This window comes from Grampus griseus (genome assembly GCF_964374135.1).
Source record: "Grampus griseus genome assembly, chromosome: 5".
NCBI classification, from domain to species: domain Eukaryota; kingdom Metazoa; phylum Chordata; class Mammalia; order Artiodactyla; family Delphinidae; genus Grampus; species Grampus griseus.
In genome coordinates this window covers 38632207-38659060 of record NC_138998.1, presented here as the reverse complement: position 1 = coordinate 38659060, position 26854 = coordinate 38632207, and positions in this window count along the sequence as shown.

Here is a 26854-nt window from a genome sequence, read left to right as displayed (position 1 = left end):
CCAGTTTCCCTGCTGTGCCAAGTATTCATCCTTTGGTTGCTGGATTTTAGAGATGGGGATGGTGGAGCCAGTTCTGGAGAAGATGCTGAGAGAGTGGAGGTGAGCGTTCTCATGGAGCAGTGGTTATTACCAAGTGATGTAAAAGTATTTCAATACTGTGACAACTGATCCCACTGTACAGTGCATATCAGACAAATATCAGCAAAGTTCTAATGAATATGAGTTTATGTCAACTAACAGTTGATAACAAGGAAGATGACTTTAAAATATCATTCATGATCTGACCCATCCAAGATCAAATCCTAGCTCCCAAAACACAGTTCCATGAACTTAAAAAGACATGACAGAGATCAGATATCTTTTAGCAGCTTTACGCTCATCCTCCCACTCTAAGGGTTCACAAGAGCCTCCTCTGTTACTCTCTGCTCCTTAGTGAGCCCATCCACTGGTGTCACACCCAGTGGTGACACATCTACAAAAATCTCTGCATTTTGTAGATGTGCAAAGAGAGACAACAGTGAAGTAGAGGACAGTGTGAGGTGGGGATTGAGATCTATTCTTTGGATACTTCTCCAGGCCTATGCTTGATTCTAGAGTTAAGGGAATCATCAGGGATGCATGTTTATCCACAATTTCCAATAGTAAGTAGAAACACCCCCTGTTTAAGGAAATAGCATATTCTCTCTGTAAAATTCCAGAGACTTGCAAAAATAAGATGAAGACCACAGAAATACCTCTGAGCAACTTCTCCGCCTCCTTTTCTATAACAGCTAATCCCTATTTAAGCTAGTATCTAATATCTCTGATATATTTAATATCTAATATTTACTCCTTTTTTGCCATACAATAAGCACTTTGAAGCCAGAAATTATAAAGCAATTGTCTTTTTCCCCAGCGCCCCAGCCCCCAGGATCCTGGCCTGGACATACAACAGATTCTCAGTCAACAATTAGGACTGAAGGAAATGCCACTGCAGGAATGGTAGGAAGCACAGGTCTGGGGCATTGCCAAGAGGACACATGTAAAGGAGAAAAAGCCCCAAGGAACCAGGAGGCCCAGATCCTGTCCTGTTCCCATCACTCAACCACGAATTACCTGTGTGACACAGGCTTCTCCCCAGCCTCCATCTCCCCATCATGAAAAGAAGGAAGGTGACCCCTGTCCTGCCAGCCTCACCAGGTTTTGGTGAAGTTCCATTTGGAGGTCAGCACACAACACAGCTGACTCTGGCTACCATATAAAGGTGAAGGATTTTATGGAAAATGGGGGAGTCAAATCTTGATAAAAACATGTAAAGTCTTCATATATACATCATCTATATGAATAATGATATATCTATGTGAATAACGATAATCTAAAGAGTTCACAAAAGGGGTTGGAAGTGGTAATATAGGAGACCCTGACTTTTCTCTTTTCTAAATGGTTATTCTCTAGGAAACTAGTGGTCTAGATTCAGTTTCAGACAAAGGCTAGATGGAAACCAGGAAAAGACATAAATGCCTCTTGCAAAATTGTCACAAGAACCTAAAAAATGGTAAGGATCATGCAGGCTTATATGCTAACGTACACCGTTGACTGAGATGCAGGTAGAGGATTCTGAAGGACACAGGAGATTAATACAAATCCAGGCATTTGCTTCATCATTACTGAGAAGGTACAAAGTTGAAAAGAAACCAAACAGCTGATGAAATGGGAGGCAAAGTTCAAACCACCAGAGAGGGATGTTAAATGAACTGTCATAACTTTGAGAAATGAAAAAGTCCAAATTAATAACCACTAAATTAAAGATCTAAACCAACTGTATCAGATCATAAGTTCCAGAAAATTTAGTTATTTGCAAGTACATTGTAGATATCATGACACTTCATCCCTAAATATTTCAGCATATATCTCCTAAGAAGAGGGGTATCTCTTATATGACCACAAATATAGTCATCCCTCTGTATCAGCAGGGAATTTGTTCCAGGACCCCAGCGGATACCAAAATCCACTTATGCTCAAGTTCCTTATATAAAAAGGCGTATTGAAGTCGGCCCTGCATCTGTGGATGTAGAACCCTCAGATAAGGAAGACCAGCTGTACAGTATCCCAGCTAAGAAAAAACAATCAGGTTAATTCAAGAATATAATCTTGTATACAGTCCGTATTTAAATTTTTCCTGTTGTCTCTAAAATGTCTTTTACAGTCTTTGCTTCAGGTGGGTGGTGGGGAAGAGAGTCTAGTATCCAACCAATATTCACATAGTGTATTAGGATGCTGTGTTTCTCTTTAGTTTTTTTTACAACTAGAACAGTCCCACTGCCTTTTGTTTGTCTGTTTGTTCTTCACGACACTGACTTTTATACAAATACCAGCCACTTATAAAATGGATTCTGAATTTGCCAGATTGTTTCCTTATGATTATATTCTGAATTAACATTTTTTGCAAAAGTACTGGTAGGTGATGTTGTATTCCTCTTACATGTGAGGAAGCAGACAATGCCAGGGATGATAAGTCGGTAAGGTGGTGTCCTGTGGGTTGTTTCACTATACAGGCACATATTCCTTTTTTGTAATAATTTAAGTCATCTGAGGGGTGATACGTTAAGATTATAAGAATGTCCTTTATCTCCAAAATGATTTTAGCATCCATTGATGATCTTTGCCTAATTTATTAGAAATTTCAAAATAGTGATTGTTTAATGCCATTATTTCTTCCGCATTAATGGGCTGACATTCTTCAAAGAACAGTTTTCCAGGACTTCCCTGGCGGCACAGTGGTTAACAATCCGCCTGCCATTACAGGGAACACGAGTTCAATCCCTGGTCAGAGAAGATCCCACATGCCCTGGAGCAACTAAGCTCGTGTACCACAACTACTGAGCCTGTACTCTAGAGCCCGCGAGCCACAACTACTGAGCCTGCATGCCACAACTACTGAAGCCCATGCGCCTAGAGCCCATGCTCTGCAACAAGAGAAGCCACCGCAACGAGAAGCCCGCACACTGCAACAAAGAGTAGCCTCCGCTCGCCACAAGTAGAGAAAGCCCGCACACAGCAATGAACACCCAACACAGCAATAAATAAATAAATAAATTACTTAATTTTAAAAAAAACTGTTTTCCTCATTCCTTTTTCCTCCTTTCTTTTTATAATCACTATGAACCCGTGGACTTTTTAAAATTTCATTTAATGAGTTATAATCCCTTAGTGTTATTATTATTTTGATGTTTAAACTGTCCCAAATTTTGCCAGGGGGTGCCCTTCAAGCTGTCTTGTGTGTGTGTGTGTGTGTGTGTGTGTGTGTGTGTGTGTGTGTGTGTGTGTGTGTGTGTGTGTGTGTGTGTGTGTGTGTGTGTTTAATGACTCCTTTAGGTTTTGAGAGCTGCCTTTATTTCTTTTTACAGCTTTACTGAGGTATAACTGACAAATAAAGCTGTAAAATTTTAAAGTGTATAATGTGATAATTTGTTACACATACATTGTGAAATGATTCTCATAATCAAGTTAATTAACACATCCTTCACCTAACATAATCACGAGAATGCTTAAGAACTACTCTCTTAGCAAATGTCAAGTATACATTATTATTAACTATAGTCACCATTCTGTACATTAGATCCTCAGAACTTATTCATCTTATAACAGCTTGTATCCCTTGACCAACTTTTCCCCATTACTCCCTCCCCCCAGACCCTGGCAACCACTATTCTGCTACCTTTTTCTATGAGTTGAACTTTTTTTTGGTTCTATACATAAGTGATACCATACGGTATTTGTCTTTCTCCATCTGACTCATTTCACTTAGCCTAATGCCCTCAAGATCCATCCATGTTGTCACAAATGGCAGAATTTCCTTCTTTCTCATGGCTGAATGATATATATATATATATATATATATATATATATATATATATATATATATAATGATACTCATATGTATATATAAAACATTTTCTTTATCCATTCATCTATCGATAGACACTTAGGTTGTTTCCAGATCTTAGCTATTGTGAACAATACTGCAATGAACATGGGAGTACAGATACCTCTTCAAGATCCTGATTTCATTTCCTTTGTATAAATATGCAGAAGTGGGATTACTGGATCATGTGGTAGTTCTATTTTTAATTTTTTTAAGAATTTCTATACTGTTTTCCATAGTGACTGCACCAATTAACATTCCCACCAACACTGCACAAGTGTTCCTTGTTCTCTACATCCTCACCAACACTTGTTATCTCTTGTCTTTTTGATGACAGTCAAACAGGTATGAGGTAATATCTTATCGCAGTTTTGATCTGCATTTCCCTGATGATTACTGATATAGAGCACCTTTTCATATACCTATTGACTATTTGCATGTCTTCTTTGGAAAAATGTCTATTCAGATTCTTTGTCCATTTATAAATCAGGTTATTTGGGGTTTTGGTATTGAGTTGTATGGGTTCCTTATATATTTTGGATATTAACGCTTTATTGAATATATGTTCACAAATATTTTCCTCAGTCCATAGGCTTTTTTCATTTTGTTAATTGTCCCCTTTGCTGTGCAGAATTTTTTTAGTTTGATGTAGTCTTACTTATTTTTGCTTTTGTTGCCTTTGCATTTGGTGTCAAATCCAAGAGAATCATTGCCATGACTGATGTCAAAATATTTACCTCTTATGTTTTCTTCTAGGAGTTTTATGGTATCAGGTCTTACATTCAAGTCTTTAATCAATTTTGAGTAAATTTTGTGTATGTTGTAAGATAGGAGTGCAATTTCTTTCCATGGCATATGAATACCCAGTTTTCCCAGCACCATTTATTAAAGAGTCTATTCTTTCCCCATTGTGTATTCTTAGCACCTTTATTGAAAATTAATTGATCATGTATGCATGAGTTTATTTCTGGGTTTTCTATTCTGTTTCACTGATCTATGTGTCTGTTTTTATGCCATTACCGTACTGTTTTGATTACTGTAACTTTGTAATACAGTTTGAGATCAGGAAGAGAACTGCCTAGATTTCTGGCACTACAGACTCACTTTGTACTTTCCCTACCCTACACCTATAATCATCCATTTATCCCAGGCATATTCTTTTTAATTAATGTTACAGTAGCAAAACTGATGAATTGATGAACTATAAAGATGACACTGCTGAAGTACTCAGAAATGCACTAGGACAAATTCAAATTAAGGTTGCTAGGTGTCAACATTAATTATTAATATAATTTTTAAAGTTCCTCAACTGATGTTTTTCACTATTCCTTAGGAATTTAACTTTTTAGCTACATTTGCAGGAATTATGATACAAATCAACTGGGAAAATCAGAACACTCAAGAAAGAAAAAACATATTTATTCCTTTTTCCTAAAAGCTGGTGAGGATTTTAGGTCATGCCCACATGAACCCAGACAGCTGATCACTTTGATCAATTCTTTACAATTGGACAATTTAGTGAAAAGAATGGGTAGAAGCCTGAGACTAAGTCAGACAAATGGGCTATGTTGGGCCCAGCTCTTGTCTCTCAGAGGGAGGGGCCGTGGCTGTCCCAGGCCTTGTGAAAAGGAAGGTAGTGACCTTTTCCTACAGACTCTCCTCAGCCCTGGACTCAGCTCCAGAATCATCTCATTTCACACACTTGCACCTTGATTTTCTTACAGCTGACCTTCACTTCATTCCATTCCCCTCCTCCCAGATCTTCCATTATGACACACCCACTACATGCCTCCCACCTTTCAGCCCTGGCCAAATCTCCTGATCAGTAGTCTTACTTCCCTCCCTTGGTCCTTAAACACTGACTCTGTGAATAGACCCGGTACCAGCCCTACCCACCAGCTCTGAGGACCACATGCTTATAAGAACCAAACCGCCCATCCAACAACCTCATGCAAACAGTGTCTATCCATTTTCCCTTGATAATACATTGCAAGGATGCATCTGAAATCTAAGGAACAGGACTAGAATAAAACCCCATTAAATCTCAGGCTATAGAAACTGGGTCAAAATGGCATTACCATCTCTGTCACTTCTGTGAGCTTCTCTTTTCCTGTCAAGGCTTGCAATGACCATGTTCCTTGTGCTTTTACCCTGAGCTCTTCTCAACTGCTGAAGGCAGGGTAACCTCTGGAGTCACATAGACTAGTTCCTCTGGTTACCAGCTGTGTGGCCCTGGTGAAGTTACTTAACCCTTCTAGGCCTTAGTTTCCTTATTCTTTTAACTTTTATTTTTAGATAATTGTAGATTCACATGCAGTTGTAAGAAATAATACAGAGAGATCTTGCATATTCTTTACCTAGCTTCTCCCGATGATAACATCTTGCATAACTAAATATCACAACAGGGAAACTGACATTGATACAATCTACCTTCCTTAATTATATTTCACCAATTTCACATGCACTGTGTGTATGTGTGTATATTTAGTTCTACATAATTTTATCCCATGTATATGCTTGAGTAATTGCTACCACAGTCAAAATAACATAATGTTCCATCATAAGGATCCCTCATGCTACCATTTTGTAACTATACCCACTGTCTTCCCTCTTCCCTAACTCCTGACAACCACTGATCTGTTCTCTGTCTCTATCCTTTTGTCATGTCAAGAATGCTATATAAGTGGAATCATATAGTGTGTAACCTTTTGATATTGACTTTTTTCACTCAGTATAATTCCCTAGAGATGACTCAAACTGTGTATATCAATTGTTCTTCTCTTTTTACTACTGAGTAGTATTCTATGATACAACATACCACAGTTTAGTAAACTAGTCACACTGAAGTACATTTGGCTTGTTACTAGTTTGGGGCTATTATGAATAAAGCTGTGAACATTTGTGTACAGCTTTTAGTGTCATCATAGTTTTCATTTTCAGGAAAAAATGCCCAACCATGCAACCACTAGTTTGTATGGTAAGCACATGTTTAGTTTTGTAAGAAATTGCCATATTTACTCCACAATGGTTTTTACCATATTACATTCTCACCAGAAACGTGTGAGTGATCCAGTTTCTTGACATCTTCATCAGCATTTGGTACTGTCACTACTTTTTACTTTAGCCATTCTGTTAGGTAATGATATCTCATTGTTTTAACTCGCATTTTACTAAAGATGTTGAATATCTCTTCACATGCTTACTTGTCAACTGTATATCACCTTTAAGGAAATGTATGTTTATGTATTTTGCTCATTTTTTAATTGGATTGTTTCATTTATTTACTGTTGAATTTTGAATTTTAAGAGTTCTTTATATATTGTAGATAAATTCTTTGTCAGATATGTGGTTTGCAAATATTTCCTCCCAGTCTGCAGCTTGTCTTTTCATTCTCTTGATGAAATGATGTTTTGTCTTTCATAGAACAAAAGTTTCTGATGTTAATGAGATCCAATTTGTAAGTTTTTTTTTTTTAAAGACTCATGCTTCTAATGTCAAGTCTACAAATTCTTCACCTAGCCCTAGGTATTAAAATTTTTCTCCTATGTTTTCTTCTGTAATTTTTATAAGTTTTACATTCAAGTCTATATTCCATTATGAGGTAAATTTTCTATAAGCTATGTGTTTTGGTCAAAGTTCACGTTTTTGCTTAGGAATATTCAACTTCTCTTGTATTTCGATAATGGTATCACTATTCACTGAGAAGTTACCAAGCCCTGTGGGTCTCCTCCCCTGTCTCCTAGTCCAGGACTTACTGTCTCTGTTCTGGATCATTGCAATAATCTTGTACACTCCTGCTCTCACCAGTCTCTCTTATCTCAATCTGTTTCTCTCCATTCTTTTCCAGAATCATCTTTTTAAAGCCACATTTTATCATGTCACTATCCTTCTTAAAGATTTTAGATAGTGTTGACCAATGACAGAGCCCTGGCTCCTTAGCTTGACATACATGGTCCAGACAATATAGCCACAGTTTTCCTTGTCTTCGCCTCCACTTATTCCCCACATCACAGTACTTCGGCCACACCAAAGTGTGACATGAAAAGGTCTTTCAAACATGCTTTTGCAGACACCATTTTTTCCCACTGCTAAGCCTTTTTATCTACAACTCTTCCCTCAATCCTAGTTAAAAGGTCACCTTTTTTCCATATCTTTTCCCCAAAAAATGAGCCCCGCACCTCCTCGGGCAGAATTAATTGCACCCCCACAAGACACTCTTTATCCCTATTACCTCTGTTCTTTCATCTGAAAATGGGGCTAATCAAAAGAAATTTATCTTCTAAGGTTGTTGTGAGAATTAAATGAGTTAATACACATAAAGCATAATAAAAGCATACTATAGACCATAATAAGTGCTCAATGTGTTAGTTATTATCACTGTTATAATTATTATATACCTTTGCTGTATCTCATGTAGTAGTTTATCACAGATGCTTTTTCTATGTTGGTTATGTACTCCTCTTCTCCACCAGGTTGTAAGACTTTCTATGGCATATATTACTTACTCTGTTAGTACACTGTAGGTTCTTGATAATTCATTGAACTGAATTGATTGTTTCAATTCAATTAATAAGGCAATTCAATTTAGAAATTATTTAACTGGTTTTCTCCCTTGAATCAACACATAATTTTATTGAACTAATTACTTTGGCAATTGATGGATATCCCACCACTTCAATTTTTGTTTCAATTATGCTAATACAAGCCTGAAGATTAAAAAAACTTGCTTTTTAAACTTTCTGAAATAAGAGATAATCAGAGTATTCATTCATGATAGAAAATGCAGGTCTCTTTTACTTAATGCTCCCCTATAAGACATCACTGATTTTTTTTTAAGCAAAAAATAGATCTAAGTCTAGTACACAGGAACTATTGGAGCTATCTTCACTTTCCATTAAAATTTTACTTTCTCCTCATTCTTAGAAGTTGTCTCAAGAAGGAATAGTGCAGAAGAGTTAAAATAGTTGAACATCTGGGTAAAGAATAAAAATACTAAAAAAATATAAAAAATAATAAAAAATTCTTAAAAATAAGAATTCTATTAGAGAAAAGTGATGGAAACGAGAAGGATTTGGTGGACCACACTTAAAAAATGATATGTTCATTTCTAGATGGTGGTTATATAAAAAAAAAACTTTCTAGAAAAGCAACAGTATACTTCTCCCATTGAACATAATTACTGAGCCTCTGAAAAACCTAGAACCCCTCTGTCTCAGGATATCTGGTTAGACAAGACAGCAAATTTTCTGTTTCTGGCCTACAAAAGTACCTTGACTGACACAGCACTTATAAGTGGATTGAGTCTCTAAGTCTGCCTAACACAGTGATTTTTTAAGTGGGAAACTGCAGGTTAGTTGGTTAAAAGTGTAGTTGTGCTTACAATGAATATTCTAGAAGAGAAACAGTCGGGCCTGCTGTGTAACTGGTGAAAAGGAGCAGTATACAGAGCACAGGCTCCAGAAGCAGGGAACCCAGGTTCAAATCCCACCTTTACAGCTCAACAGCTATGTGGCCTTAGGCAAGACACTTCATTTGACTGAATTTCAGTTCCTTCACTGTAAAATGCCCATGGTAATACCTACCTCATAGGTTTCTAGGGAGTATTAATTGCAATAATGTAATAATAAAGGGCTTGTCAAATAAAGAACCCAAATAAATGTTAGTTTCTCTTCCCCTAATTAATCCTTTGCCAAGCTGAAACACTAACTCAGTTTATTAGACCATTAGTTCAGACACTTACTTTCCAGCAGGAATTACTCTGACAGCAAGGCTGGTGTCAAGAGTAATTTCTACTGAAAATGTTCCAATCCTAACATTTCTATTGTGAACCCTAGTGTGATACAGAAAAAATCAGGCAGGGTTACTTTCAACCCTTGAGGAAACTGATGTGATGATAACCACAGTGGAAGAGTTTACACGCCCTCGATTGTTTTATTCTCACACCTTGAAAAGGGTATGTGGGTGGAATTAATCAGCTCCAGTGGAAGTTTGCTTGTAGTAAGCTTTCCTCTAAATTATCTCAACATTTTCTGTTACAACATTTTCTTTCAAAAGCTAATCATATTATACTGATATCATCACCAACCTCCCAAATACAATTAACAAACTATTTTATGGATATATTATGTTTGGAGTATAACAACAAAACGAGAAGGTGGCATTAATAAGAAGTACTCTATTCTTGGCATAGCAATACAGGTTAGTGTAAACGTATTCGCCTTTTGCAATAAATGAATAGAAGTCATGTTTACTGAAACAGTCATTGATCTAGTTGCACTCACACTAATAGTAAGGATAAAAATGGTAAAAATTTAACTGGAAGGCAATTTGACACCAAAAGCTGTAAAAATGCATTTACACATAAACCTAGAAATTCCACTTCTAGGAATTTATTTTTAAAAATTAAAGATTTATACAATGATTTTTCAAGAAAATTTTTCTTGTAGGAAGGAAAAACCCTAAGCATTCAACATTAGAAGATTAAATAATGAAATATCCACCCAAAGGAATACTATGCAACCATTGAAAACGGAGTTATAGAAAAACATTTGTTGACATGAAAATATGTGCGTAATATTCTGCTAGGATTTGAAAGGCCATAAACTATTTGTACAGTGCTTTATAGTTTTCATAAAAATAAATATACTTATTTATAAAACTTTCAATAACTACATACCAAAATAAATATGAATAATGCTTCTTTTCTTTCTAAGGACTTTTTTTCTTCTATTTTGACTCTACATTTTCTGCAGTAAGCATATATTTATTGCATAGTAAAGGAAAATAAGTTTAAAAAACTCAAAAGAAGAATTAGCAAAGTACTTTTCAGCTAAATAGCAAATAGAGTCCTTCATCATTCACTGTGTGAATTCTGAGCTCTGGCTTTTTGGATTTCCCCTAAAATCTGACTTAAGAAGTTGAAATTTAAGAGACTGAAGACAAAGTCCCGGAGCAAGAAGATCTTAGGGATGCTCTTTTAGGGAAGGTGACTATCCTTTTGTTAAAGCCCTGGGTGACTGGGTCTTTTTACCTACTTCATCTCACTGCTGACCATAAACTGGAAAACTGGTGGGCTCTGTTTCAATTTGGGGGTCATCTCTTTAGATCAAGCCGTTGCTTGAGCACTGAGGCTCAGTGAAGTTTTAGGCAACTTTTCTGCTCTTGCTTAGTTCTTTGTGGTTCCAAGGAGGTTTCCTTCAAAAGGAAAGAAACTGATTGGTGCCCACTTTGGGATGCAGCTCCTGCAGTCACCACCAGGTGGACAAAAGCTCTGGCCTCTATCAGAGCCTTGCCTGCTGCACTGACCTGGACTCTGACTTATTTATAATATTATTAAGAATGATTATTGTAAATGTATGTATTGACCCTTTGCTATGCTTCATGCACTCTTCATACATTATTTTATTGAAACTCTAATAGCAGCCGTGGAAGATTAAAGCTATCATTATTCCTATTTTATAGATGAGGGAACAATAGCTAGTATGTAGCTAGTAAGGGGAATGGGAACCTGGATCCATCTGGATTTTATTAGATGTCCCTTAACCATTTAAATGCGCATATTTATTATTCACAATGGGGAAGAAGTTCAATTGGGCATTCCTAGGTCTTCCTACACCAGAGTAGCAGTGATTCCACAAAAATACTAAACCAACTTCACAACCACAGGAGTGATTCTGCTTTGCAGCTGTGCCCTTGACTGGTGGTGGAAAGGACAACCAAGACATAACCAAGGACCCTTGTGTGTTCAGCTCCACACTGACTGGCTTAAGCTTATCACTTAACCTCTCCAAACCTCAGATCCTTATGTAGAAAATGAGCGTTAAAATACTTGTCTTAAATACCTCATCTGTGAGTATCAAAGGAGACAATGTGTGTGTAAGCACTTTTAAAAGTACAAAGAGCAAGGAATCTTGATTAACCCCTGCATGCAAATTACTTCTGTCCTCAAAACCCAAAAGCAGTGCAACTTTTGTATAGCATTTTGCAAAAGACGGAGCAAGGAGCTTTAGAAATACCGAAAAACCTTAATGCAAAAAAATCCCATGTGTAATATTTCCCTATGTTTAGCATTCAATTTAATAAGTCCTGAGGAAAAGTTATTGACTCAACGTTCCCTTCTCCCATCTAATGCTCTTTGATTTAATGTTTACTCTCTAAGTACATGAACTTTTAAATAGCAGGAATTTTTGCCGCAGGACTTAAGGCTCTCCTGTGACTTGATGTTAGGAAATCTCCTTAGTAATTTTGGTTTCTGCTCCTTGGGAGCAAACTAGAGCTTTGGCAGTGAGTTGATACACATTCTGTTTTAACTTAGGATAATACTTGGCTCAATAATTCAAAAATATTATACCAAGGCTTAGGATTATACTTGCATGAAGGACTAATCTTTTTAAAAACTAATATCTCGGGGTAGGAGGAAGAAAGGGACTTGTCTTGACTATTTTTTAAATTGTATAAGCAATACATGTCTATGTTAAACAATTCAAATAGTAAGTACACATACAGTGAAACGTAAAATGCACATTTCCATTTCTCATTGGCAATCACTACTGACATTCATATATATTTGGAAATATTTTTATGATTAAATAAGCAAATGGATATATATACATTAATCTATTTTTTTAACACAAACAGTATCATTCATACTATACGGTCTCCTCTGAAAGATGCTTATTTTTTCTCCTAAAAATATGCTTGTATAGTTTTTCATATCCACTTGTATGGCTCTAACAGTTTTAAAATCTCCTCTACAGTACTCCATTGCATGGATATACCATATATTATTTAGGTATTTTTTGCTGGGTATATACTTAGTTGTTTATAGGTTTTTAATATCATAAACAATGCTGCAACAAACGATTCCACCACGTCTTTGCTCAGTTATATGAGACCATCTGTAGGAAAATTCTTTTTTATAAATTTATTTATTTTATTTTATGTATTTTTGCCTGTGTTGGGTCTTCATTGTTGTGTGTGGGCTTTCTCTAGTTGTGGTGAGGGGGGTTACTCTTCGTTGCAGTGCACGGGCTTCTCATTGCGGTGACTTCTCTTGCTGTGGAGCTCGGGCTCTAGGCACGCGGGCTTCAGTAGTTGTGGCACATAGGCTCAGTAGTTGTGGCTCGCGGGCTCTAGAGTTCAGGCTCAGTAGTTGTGGCACTTGGGCTTAGTTGCTCTGTGGCATGTGGGATCTTCCCGGACCAGGGCTCGAACCCGTGTCTCCTGCATTGGCAGGTGGATCCTTAACCACTGCGCCACCAGGGAAGCCCCGTAGGAAAATTCCTAGAAGTAAAATTGATAGGCCAAGAGAGATGTGCCTTTAAAATGCTGATATTACAAACTGCCATCTAAAGATGGCTGTACTAATTTACTCTTCCCCCCACAACTGGTATGTGGGAGCCCATCCTTCATCAACGATGGGTATGGACTCTACAAGAAACCGTTAGACTGAGGTGTATGATATTAATGGTTCAGTGGACACTGGATTAAAATAAATATCTGTAGGTCTTAGATACCAAGAAACTGGAAATGCCTGCCTTTAAGTGTACCTCCTGTGAACGGCCAGCCTCCTCGCTCTGAGAAGAAATAAGGTAGAAGCGAACTGAAGCTCATAGAGAGGGGCTTAACAGTCATGGAGTGCTTACTTCATGCCAGGTACTGTTCTATGTGTTTTATTTACATTAAGTCATGCATTCCTCCTACCAATCCTATGAGGAGGGTACTTTCAGCATTTCCATTTTACAGACAAGAAAACTAAGGCACAGAGAAGTTAAATACATTTCCCAACGTCATTCAGCTGCTAAGTGGCAGAGCTCAGATTTGCACCTAGGAAGTTTGAGTCCTGAGTCAGGTACTTTTAACCACTTATGTAACTACCCCTACTGATGAGCTGAACACATTTATTAAATACCTGTTCTATGCCAGAAATGATACTGCACCACTTGATCCTCACATCAATACAAAGAATTATCCCCATTCCTCAGAGATATTACCACGGCTTGCCCCAGTGACAGAAGGAGGACTTGTACCTAGGCATGTCTGATTCTGAAGCTTGTACTGATTCCACTACATCATGTCTTCAGAATGAGATGCATAAGGAAGCTAAACAGCTCTATGTGAATAAACAGAGCTTACCGGGGGCTGTATCACACCTAATCCTTCCTTCATCAGAGTTCTGTATGCTTAGAATGTTCATGCACTTTTAATAGTATGCATGTAATCACATAGTGGCAATTTGCTCTCTCCCATAAAGTGCGAGCTCAAATTGTCCTGTGTAGACCAAAATTGAAGGCAGAATTAAAGTTTTCCAATTCCCAATATCAACAAAGCCCATTTAAGAAAAGTGACATAGTTGGGTGAGGATGAGCAGATGGACGCCCACACTGCAGGGACATACATCACTAGACTATGGTAGCAACATATTTTTATCTCAGAGAGCAACTCACTATCAGTCCATCAGAAAACTAGGTTTGGCGCTGGTTCCTGAGTTTACAACTGTATTTCCTTACTGTATACAGAAAGGACCCAAGGGAGATAAGAAAAGCAGCAAGAAGGAGGAGAGCTTAGAGAAGAAGCTTCTGGGTACGAAAGCCGGACAATCACTGCTATGCTCACACTCACCATGCCCAGCACAGTGTGTGAGAGTTCAGGCCCTGGGTTCAAATCTGCTCTGATACTTACCTGATGTATGACTTTGGACAAGTTACTGAACCTCTCTAGCCAAGTTTCCTCATCTGTAAAATAAGTAATACCAATAGTACTTAGCTCATTAGCCTGTCATGAAGATTAACTATCATCCAGTACAGATCGCTGCCCTGAAGCTTGAGAGTACAGTACAGAATCACCCAAGGCCACATAGACAGACCCCCCTCCCTTTCATGTTGCAGTCTTATTGCTTTTTTCGTTTAATGCAATCAAGAAAACATACTGTCCTATATCTACATCTGGAACAGAGAAGATTTCTACTCTTTTTCACCTTAAAATACTTATATTTTTTTGAATTTTTGAATTTTATTTATTTTTTTATACAGCAGGTTCTTATTAGTTATCCATTTTATACATATTAGTGTATATATGTCAATCCCAATCTCCCAATTCATCACTACGCATCTTATATAGCTTCATATTCTAGTGGTCAGAGTATGTAAATCCTGTATTTCTGCATCTGGCAACCCTAGTTATGAATGGGCATCAGACCTATGTTATCATCGTCACAAAACACACGTTACCAGAGCTTATCTTTTGATTATCACCGCTTGTTAGGCAACAGGTTGTCTGTATATGGCCACGCAGTAGCCTTTGGAGGTTAATTTGATCAGTTCTTCAAAGTTTACTTTTTTGTACCCCATGGATGCTAATGTAATATTACTACAAGTGTTTTCCAGCACTACACAGTAAAATAAGAAAGCTTGGAAGAATATGCAAATTTTACTATTATGTTATTCAGTTTTAAGGGCAATTAAATATTTGCTTTGAGCTCCTCACATTACATTGCAAATCCATAAAAAACTTAGCATCATTTCTGTACCTAAAGCTTATTTAGCATTAAGTCTTTGCCATTATTTCTCTTTCACTGAAAATTGGGTTTTCAATTATACATCATAATCCTATATTATGTCAATTTATTTGCAAAGAAATTTAGTCTTTTTTTCTGTTTATGTTAAATCAATAGCCTCTGTCCCTTTGTGAGGCAGTGGGAGGCAGCGGCTTCAGGTTTTCTCTCTGAGAAGGTGTCTGCATCTCATGAAAACAATGTCGGCTCTTCTATCTACCCTGTGAACAAAGACCTTCAATGAAATGGGCCAGTCCTGCTGGCCAGGATCAGGTGTATACAGAGTCAAGACATCTTCTTAAAAAATAAAGTCTAGGCACTTCCCTGGTGGCGCAGTGGTTAAGAATCCGCCTGCCAATGCAGGGGACACGGGTTCGAGCTCTGTCTGGGAAGATCCCACATGCCTCAGAGCAACTAAGCCCATGCACCACAGCTACTGAGCCTTGCGCTCTAGAGCCTGTGAGCCACAACTACTAAGTCCGTGAGCCACAACTACTGAGCCTGAGCTCTAGAGCCCACGTGCCACAAGTACTGAGCCCACGTGCCACAACTACTGAAGCCTGTGTGCCTAGAGCCCGTGCTCTGCAACAAGAGAAGCCACCACAATACGAAGCCCGCGCACCACAACGAAGAGTAGCCCCTGCTCGCCACAACTAGAGAAAGCCCGCGCACAGCAACAAAGAAGCAACTCAGCCAAAAATATAAATAAATAAATAAATAAATAAAATAAAGTATAATAATAATTCACTCAAACTGGCTGCTAGAAATTGTGTGGATCCAAAACAGGTATTTTCACATTTTAATTTAGAAAAAGGAACCTAAGTTCTGTCAGAATGGTTGGTGTCTATAAACATAGCTTTTGTCTTCTATGCCTTAATCTTTTTTCAAGGGATTATGACAGTGAATTAAAAATTAGGCAAAACTTGAGGAGCTGAATAAGCAGTGCTTGAGAGAGAGAAAAATGAAAATAGTTGTACATCATTTATTTGGGGAAATCAGTGAGATGGTCCACCCACACACAGTTCTTGGACTCCTGTTGTCTTCCCTTAACAAGAGCCTCCTCCTGTCCATTTCTAGTTCCCATACACCAGCCTCCTGGAACCCAATTCAAACTTTTAAGTCCCTTTTGAGTACTCTCTTCCCTGAACCCCTTCCTTTAATCAATCCTGAGGTCCTGTCCACCCTTACTTCATATTTTCCCACATCTTTTCCATCCTTTGCACACTGGGTTCAAGATCTCACTTCCTCTTGCCTGGAGTAGCAAAAGGCCCTCCTAACTGATCTGCCTGACTCCTGACTGCTCTCCATCCAGTGCAGCCTCGACACCATAACCACATTCACCTTCACACAATATCATTTCCATCATGTCACTTCTCTGCTCCAAAACCTGTAGCGGAAAACTTAAACTCCATGGCTACAGTTCTTTGATCGATTCTGAGTTATTTTTCTGGGCATATTTCACATTAACCTCTTATATATTTTCTAAATTCCAGCTAAATTTTCCATTCCCCTAGTCACCCCCAAATCACCTCATTCTGCTTCTTCTGTATGAAATAGCTTCTCAACTCTACAAATTCCTACCCATCCTTCAACACCAAAATTAAATACAACCTTTCTATATATATAAGTAAACACTTTTGCTATTCCTTAGCTGTAGTAATGAAATTCCTCCAGCTTTGGGTCCAAATTGTCCACACAATCAGATCATACAGGGTCTTTCTGTACCATAGAAAGAAGCTTGGAATTTATTCTCTAGGCTACAGAGAACCAATGAACAGTATCAAGCATTGGAATTATAAACCAGGGTTGCATTTAACTCAGATGATGCTGTGGCAGTGGATAGACCTGAGTAGGATGGTAGAAAAGACACTGAAGATAAAAGGACCCATTAAGCAGTTACTGGATCTGCCTGGGAGAGAAGACTGAAAGAAGGGCATGTTTTGGAGAGGAGGATGATGAGCAAAATTCTAAGTGTGTTGAAGATGAGGTTCTGAGGACTAGGGTGAGACTGGCAAAGCACACAGGGTGTAGACTTAAAGAGACACTCACTCTCAGGTGCCTACCCTGCACCTGCATGACCCTGAAAGTGAAGGCTTCCTTGAATTCTTTGCCCTGGGTACCTAACTTGCCTCACCCTGGGTTCCGATGGTATATTTTGTATAGACATCACCTTTGCAGCCAAGGAGGTACACATCTCAGATCTCCCTTTGAGAGAGAACTTGCTGTTCAGTTGCAATAAGTGCAGATAGCTGACAGCCTCCAGCTACAGAACATTCAGAATCTGCCCCAACTTCTGAGTCACAGCCATGCCTTTCCTGGGAACCTCCCGTCGGTGACCAAGCAGGTTAGCGGTACTCGGCCTGGCCATTTCCTTCCAACAGGGGGCTCCTCTAACAGGCAGCCTTCCCTCTGGAGATCACCATCAAGTTGGGTGAGGCTGCGTCAGATCTGCATTGTGGTCTGAAGCCTTTCCCTGCACAACTCTGCTTCCTCCCTCTTTTATCTTTACCCTCCAATAAAATACTCGCTCAATAATTCTGTCTCAGCATCTGTTCCCAGAGGACCTAAATGACACATCTAGTCAGCAACTGGTCACACCAGTCTGGATCTGGAGTTAGAGATGAAGTGATAAGCAGAAGTGGCTTTGTCAGGTAGTGGTTAGAAGGCTGGGCTCCAGAGTCTAGGTTTAAATCCCAGTTCATCCACTTTTGACCTTGTACAACCTTAGACAAGTTACAGAAATTCTCAGTATCTCAATTTCTTCATATACAGAATGAAGATTTTAATGAGTAAATGAGGACTATATGCGATAAAGCATTTAAAGTATTTAGCACAGTCCCTGGCCCACAGTAAATGCTCAAGAAATATTAATTAACATTATTGCATAGATTTTGAAATGCTGTTTTACAGATGTTGATAGATAGGATAAAAGAGAAGAAATGTTCACTTGCTCAAAGAATTTTCCATAGGATATAATACGGCTAGTGAAGATCAACTAAAAATATTTCAAACTCAACCCTGTAATTTTTTTAATTTCTCTTGTTGTTACTCCTAATGATTCCTTTTCTCCATATAATATCACCTTTTTTCTCCTGACATGATTTGTTTCTTCCCATATTTCTTTTCCAGCCACCCAATATGCCTATTTCTCTCCTTTCTATCAGCTGCTGCTAATAATCTCCTTCAAAACTTGGTTGAGAACTCACCTTCTCCAGTTTCCTTAACCTGCCTGCCCTACCTGTCCCAACTGTGATCATTCCTCTCTACTTGCAAACCCTAAGAATAGAAGCATTTTGAAGCTAGATTTGTAGAACAAAAAATAATCTAATTCTCAAACTACGTTGAAGGTATCTGTGCCTTCATAAATAATTATTAATAACAAACTAGCAGGAACAGCATCTCCTCTTTCTTTAGACAAGACCTACCCCCGCCAACCCACCCATTTACTCAAGGCTAGGAGATGGCTTGGCAAAGTGATGCTCAATAAATGCTTACTTAAAGGATGAATGTTCCAGCTGTGGATGCATGGTCAGTCTACAAATTATATTTTTATAGCCTCTTTCTATATGTGAGCCTTGCAAAATGAAATGTTTCATAAGACAATCTCAGTCATGCAATGGAGAAACTATTGTATGGGGGAAGTGTTTTACAATCATCTTAGGTATTGTAGGTAATATAAATCTGCTTTATAAAAATAAAGGCCTGTTCTATAATCTAAAAGCCAGTAGGAAATCATAATTAGAGACAGATGGCAAACGTGGCACTCTTTCCTCTATTTGGTACATATGATATTCCCTACAAAATGGCACTGAGTGTTTTCCTGTTACCACAGAGCACCATATAAACTCAGAAAAATAAAACTTCTTTTTATGCCTATGAAACTAACTTCAAACAAAATAACCAACTTCAAAAGTAAGATGAAAGTGTTCTGTAATGTGGTTGAATGCAACGAATGTTTTTACATAGCTCATTATCTGTATATTTACATTAATGCACATTGCATTACATACCAAAAAAGCACTACTAAATCTTCAGTCATCCTATACATTCAATTTGAAAGCTTCATCAAGTTATTCACATTCAAAAGCAATATTCCTACATCAAACAGGTTACAATATTAGGTGTATTTAAATATTGGAAATGCATAGTGCCTAAATTAACATCAGTTACACACAGAGCAATACATGAGTGTAACGTTAATAGCCAAAACAGGTTTTTAATGGCTTCTAATATAATATGCCCTTTCAAGGAACCATTCGTACATACTGAAATGTATTTTTACTGTACTGCTTTGAGTAATTATGAATTGAACATGGCTGATAAAAATCAGCATTAAAAGTTATGTAAATTCTTTTGGAAATACATATAATCCTCTTAAGTATGCAGCTCTATAAGTGATAAAATATTGGATCTCAAACACCAAAAAGTAAAGTGGTTTTCACACTGATTTTCAAGAATATGCCTTTTTATTGTTACAGGTCAGTAAACTATTTTACCAAAGTTTACAGTCATCTCAACTTCAAAGCAAATCAAAATTAATTTGTTTGTTCTATAATCAATATCATGAAGCAAAAGTCATTAATAACCAATATAAAATAAGCTATTTACTACCTCATTTTACATATAGTGAGGAACTACAAGAGGGCATTAACAGTATCCTAACCTGTTCTACTTAAGTTGATATTTGTTTCCATTTTCAAATATCAATACCTACTGCACACTTAGAAAACTTACTTGTGAAAATATGTTTCATTTAATTTCTCAGAAAACTGCTAATTCAACCTACTTTTGTTTGTGAATTCGGAGTTACTACATTATTTTCTCATCTTCACAACAATTAGTAATTACTGATCTCTCAAAAAGCAAGGACAGGATGCAAAGTAAAATTAATATGAAGACAAGAAAGCAAATTCTACTGTGCAAGTGAGCAATACTCAAGAAAAGTTGTTTATCTTACACATAGCACATTAGAGTCATAATTAGCTCACCACCACAGTTAGAAATATACATACACATTTTTCAAAATAAGTCTTTTAAATAAAGTACTGCAAGCATCTTTCTAGCTTAAGGATTTGAAACAGCAATTAAGTCTGAACCTTAAATCATTTGTCTCTATAACTAGAAGAGCAAGTCCCCAGGATGTAAATCTCACCCAATGAGACAAGGGAAGCTGAATGTATTATTAATTGCTAAATAATTTCTTAATTTTAGAATCTAGCACCCAACACTGGCAAATAAATAATGTGGTTTATGAACCCACACTCTCATGCTGCTTTACTAGAGTTCAATAAACACATGCACATTCTAAACGTACAGTGTGAATGCAATTTCTACAAGCCAGGAAACATAGCAGGACTCGGTGATAGCAAATCTACCCCATCTACTTATTATTCAAGCACTAGTATTTAGAATACCTAAAATGCCTGCTGAACACTGCGGCTCAACGTCCCCGTGGGGTTACTCTGAAGCAGAACCACATCCCTTCCCCTCAGTGATTACTGAGTTTTAAGAAGGCAGGTAACATGGGGTAGAGATTCTCGTGCAGCAGCAAGATAACTCTTCTCTCCAAATTTTCAAAAACCAACACTCCCTATACACACACACACACACACAAAAAATCACCTTTTCTTAAGAAAGAAAGGAGGGTTTTTCAAATAGATGCCTACAACATGCCGTTTGCATAGGGATGAAAAATGTATTTTTCCTCTACTTGCTGCTGTGTAAGATATTTACAGATCTGATTAGAAAACCTGGATGTACATAAAAAGTAGTGCTTTCAATGAGATTCCTTTAGTGAAATCTGTCTATGCAGACAAGTGTGTACATAAATAATACATATTTATGCAAACATGCCTACATTAACAACACACACACACACACACACACGTACCTAGACCAATAATTAAGCTTACACGGTCCTCTAAGCCCCCTTTGACATTTTAGCATGCATGTTTTTCAGAAGACAGATTTTTTTAAAATAATAAGCAGCTGCATATAATGCATGCCAAAGTGGCATGTTAGAGGAGCAAATACATTACCAGACGCATTTTGAAGTTTCTGGAACACCTGCAGGTAAAAGGAGCCTGTGAATCGGTTGCTGGCACACGGTATTCCTCTGAATCCCAGAGCTCGGTGTGACTGTGGGGGAATGTGAGGCGAGTGTGAGACTGGAAACCTTTGAGTTGAGCTCACTCTAGGCATCAGAAAGCCTCAAAGAGGGGAAAGAAAAAGGCAGCCCAACAGACAGCTAGATGAGAAACTTCTGGCACCTCTCCAGCTCAGGAATGAATTCTCTGTAATTTGGAGATGTATAGTGATGGAAATGAAGAGAAACTTGGATTTAGGGGGGAATTTGCTCAGCCATGCAGAAATGGGCAGGTAACAGTCTCTCAGCTCATTTTAAAACAGTCATTCAGGAACAAGACTGAATCAAAAAATTAACAGGCATCCTTTTGCTGAAAAAATAAAAGGCTACTCCCGCCAGCTTCCCAAGATGCCTTTACAAACTTCAAATGGATCATTCCATCAGCTATTTGTTGCACATTTTATTAATCCCAGTGCAGAGGTAAACTGGAAAATCTAATCCCTTTTATGCAGAAAACTGGATTTATTGCTTCTTTTTATAATGCACTTTAGTCATATAAATACATAGATTTACTTAGAGTTCTCGTTTCTTGTGTAAAACCACTACTGTTTGGTCCAGATAAAATGCTGAAAGTCTTGTTTGCAGCTTTTTAAGGAAGTGGAGAAAAAATGTTTTAATACTCAGAAGCCGAGCTGAATACAGATATTTAAATGTAGAGTTTGAAGCAAAGAGAGTATAAAGGAAGCGCCCTGAGCTATTAAGTAGCACATAAGACATACGGTTATACATGAGCATTGAGCAGGCAGGTGGCTCAAGTCTATAAATATATACATAATTAAGGATAGGAAGAAAAGAGCTGTGGCAAATTAAGTTCTTAGAGACAATAGCTGTGATTTTGTTTAGGCTTACAAATAGGCTAATAATTTCTGGGGAGCACATGTGGGCTTCACCTTATCTGAAGAACTCAACTCACGAATAGAGAGCAAGGTTGGAAGCCTCACATGCTGGCAATCTATGTTCAAATGTAATGAGGGGAAGGACGGTATTACCATGAAGAATGTTGTCATATTACATTGTGCCTGTGTGGCTTAACTACTCATCCAACCCTGCAAACGGCCATTTGCCTGGACTCAATAGCAAATGCGCTATCGATGGGAGGGTGGAGGTGGGAGGCCAATTTTATTTGTTTTACTACCCCTGCACCGTTGGGAGGCTCCGAGTAAAATGCATGGGCTCAGCGTAGGAGTGATTCTTTTCAAGGCCACATTTATCTATAATAAATTCAAAGTAGAATTAATGATGACCAATTAAGCTATGTATTATTTTAACTCTTGAGGTCAAGGGCAAAACAGTGTTTATGTTTATTGACAGAGGGTCGGACAGCAAGATGGCTGAAGATGGCCGGGCTCAATAAATACGTACTGACCAAGCAGCTTCCCGGCCTCCTCACATTCCAGGGCCCAGTCCTTTTTGTCTAGATCTTTTCTCATCTCTACAGTGCCATCTGCTTCATCCATCCATTCAACACATGTCTAGTGAATTGGACCCTCCATCTGATGCTGTGGACACTTAAGATGAGACCCTCCCTCGAGGAGCTTACCATCGCCAGGTAGTACCGCAACAGGTCTCAGGAAGGGAGGGGCACATCCAAAGTACTTACAAATACCCAGGCTCACCACAATCCCTTCTTCCATTTTGGATTCACTTTTGGTGGGGAGAGGCAAGCAGAGTTTGTGCACGGGCTTTGGGAAATTATCTCCCCAGGTGATTCTGATGAAGTCCCCTCCTCTACCCCACAGGAGTAAAGGCAATTCAAGACGACTGTTATCAGCCCTCTAGTAATTGAGAGGAGGGTGTCCCATGCACCGCTGCACATACACTCCAGCTACAGAGCCACTCAAGCTAACCTGCCCTCTGTGTCTTTGCTCATTCCCTCCACTGTGGGGAAGGCCCAGACTTAGTCAGTGTGCCCTAGGGCCTGAGTCTGCTGGTTCTGAATGGGTCTGGAAGCCAAAGCTAAAGGCAAAAGAGAGCCCAAATATTTTGGTTCATTCATCTAACCTCTCTGGGCCCTCTGCTTCCTTATCTGTAGAATGAGAGGGCAGGGCAGGCTCTGAGTCTGCAATTTCCCTGCCTAAGCCCAAACGTATGAGCACGCTCTCTGAGGGAGTCAGCTCTACGCTACACTGGCACCTACACAAGATCAAGCCTGCGGCTGGAACTCAGAATTCTCCACTCTACCATCTCACTGCCTAAAGGCACCTACTCAGCAAATCAAATTTCACGAGGGTGAATCTTCAGCCTGAGGAGCTGGGGACCCAGCATCGTACACTTTTCCTTCTCCGTGGGTGGAACACTGAGGAATTCAGAGCACGGAAACAAACACCTTATCTTCTGGCTCTCTCCCTCCTTGCTTCAGCAACTGCCTCAGCTCCGCTCCAGACGCCCTAGTGAGTGGGGATTCCTGGAACCTTCAGGCAGAGTGGTCACACAGCCAGAAGCCAGGCTGCCACCTGGCCCCCTACCTCCATGGCTGATCCCCTTCTAATGAGTGTGAGGGCTTGAGGAACCGGGCTTAGGGCTATCCAGAACAGCTCCTCCAGGCTCTGCTCCTAACCTCTGGTGGTGGAGGAGTACCCCAGGTCACTCTTCAGAGCTATAAGAAGAGAACAGCCACACCACCCTCAGTTGGCCAGCCTGCCTGCCCACCTCACCCCTCCTTGATTTTCAGCACAGGCTCACTCTATGTCCCACAAGCCCACCCACGGTGACAATAAGAATAGCTCAAGGGGGAGGGCTCACTCAGCCTCTTCTCCCCAGTGACTGCTCTGAGCTCAGCAACACCTGCATTCACTCAGGAAGAAACCAATAGTGGCAGGTATTTTGAAGACAAAGCTCATGTGACCAACTAAAATATAAACTTCTTCATGTAACAATTCTACTTAAAATTAAATGTTTTCTATCTCCTCTAGTTCTCTAGCTAAGAAAATCAGAAAAGCTTGGCCTTAAAGCACAAAGAGAAGGAAAAGCACAAATGTTCGAAGACAGCAGCACTGCAGAGAAGCTGGAGACCCAGACCTGAGTTTGAAGACAAGATTCTCTACTCAGTGGGTCTTTGGGTAATCCATTCAAGTTCCTTCACACTGCTTCTTCCTTTGTAAAAGAAAAAATACCTACCTGATCAAGTTATTTCTAGAGTTAAAATTTTAAAAGTGCTGGGTGCGTCATAAGTTACTTAAGAAATAGTAACTCACATTATAATAATCAAAAGTGTCCAGTCACCTTCAATACCCCCATTAACCTGTGGGGACAGGGACTATGTCTTAGTCATCTGCCCCATCCCTAGTTTGCCATGTGCCTCCTCACCCATTACACAAGTTTTCTTTGAGCATCTACCACTCCCACATTCCCAGGTAGGTGCCAGCAACACGGCAGTGGACAAGACACAGGTGGCTCCTGCCCTCATGTGGCTCACAGTCCAGTGAGGAAGATGAAAATTAAGTGATAACTAAAATATATAAGTTAAATTAAGTGCTAATTAAAATATATGCCTGCTCAAGCTGCCATAACAAATAGCATAGACGGGGTGGCTTAAACGTTACAGATCTGGAGTCGAGGAAGTCTGATATCAAGGTGCCTAAAGGTTTGGTTCCTGGTGAGAGTCCTCTTCCTGGCTTGCAGACAGCTGTAGCCTGGTGTCTCTTCCTCTTCTTACAAGGACACTAATTCATCATGGGGGCTCCACCCTCATGACATCATCTAAACCTAATCACCTCTCACGAGTCCTACCTCCAAATACCATCACACTGAGGGCTGGGACTTCAACATATGAATTTTTAAAAGACACATTCAATCCATAACAATATATAAATGAATTAACTAGTTAATTAATGACGATCTTTTTAGTTTTATTTTTTTGTTTATAATAGCCCAGACAGTGTCAAGGGCACAAATGGGAGAAAATTTGTGACTGCTTCCAATAATCACCTTCAAACTGGGGTATCAGGGCTGATGGGCTGGCCCTCATCAAGTAACAGGTTTCTCCCCAGGAGCTGTCCCCGGAGACCCATCAGACTAGCTAGCCCAGGCGGCCCTTTGATCTGTCCTCATCGGCCCTTCCATCCCACCAGCAAAACGTTCTGGTTCCCGGCCTCATTGTTTTACATCCAAGCTGTCTGAAATGCAGTAACGTTTTTTTAAAGAGCAGCCATGATTTTAAAGTTCCAGGGATCCAGCCAAGGATATTTTCCTAAAAGAGAAGCAATAGCTGTTTTTGGAGACAGAACATTTCATAACAGAGATCTCATATATTTCAATGAGTGATAAGTAGCAACATGTACTGAACGCTCACAGGAACCAGACCGCAGAGTGCATGTGTGTGCACGTGTGCGTTTGTGTGCACGCGTGTGCGTGTTTAACGCTCATCCTGCCTAATGAGGACAAAGTCAGGGAGACAAATGCACTCTAGTTACTTAAACCATTCAGATATTTAAGGCAGACAGTTAATGGAACAACATTAGAGCCTGTCTCTTAAGGGCAGGAGATTACGTTCTGTTCTCCCTGATGATTCCCTTTGATTTAAAAGGCTTTGGCTACAACACTCCCTGCAAGCAGCACTAGGTAAGAATTCAACCTCTGCAAGTGCTGGTCAGCAGATGTCTACATACACCTAATCCAGGGAGAGACCACGTGGGATACTGCAATTCCACACAACTCCTGCTCAGTGGCAAAGGAATTTAAAATAGAATGAGGCCCCAATATCATAACTGTGAGTTTGGCAAGATTATTCCACCTGTGAGTTTCGTTTTGTAAATTCATGCTTGCTGCATGGAAAATATCTGATAATCTCCACCCATCAAGACAGTCAGGGGCTATAGAAAGTGAGCTCCAAAGCCACACAGCTTCTTCCATGAACCTGAAAAGCCTGGAGTGTGGGCAGGGGTGCACCCGTGTCCATCTGGGGCCCATCTGGGGTCCTTAGATACTGTGAAACTGAGGCATCAGTGGAAGACGTGTTAGGAGCTGGCAGTCCACCTCAGGCAGAAGGGCTGGAGGCTTGGAGGCTTCTTATGTCTACCCATCCCCAGAGATGTGACACTGCCATGGGGCCAGCAACCACAGATGGTGCTCTGCACAGACAGGCAGGGACAGACCGCCACGGGTCTGCATGAAGCCTCAGCCAGGACACAGGCTGGGCACCATTACTGAGCCTGTGGATGTGCAACAGGAAGCTGGGGGGGAGGGTGGTATGAGTCCCATTTTCCTAACCTTATGGGTGTTATTTCTCTGGATCAAATGGCAAAGGATAAGGAGG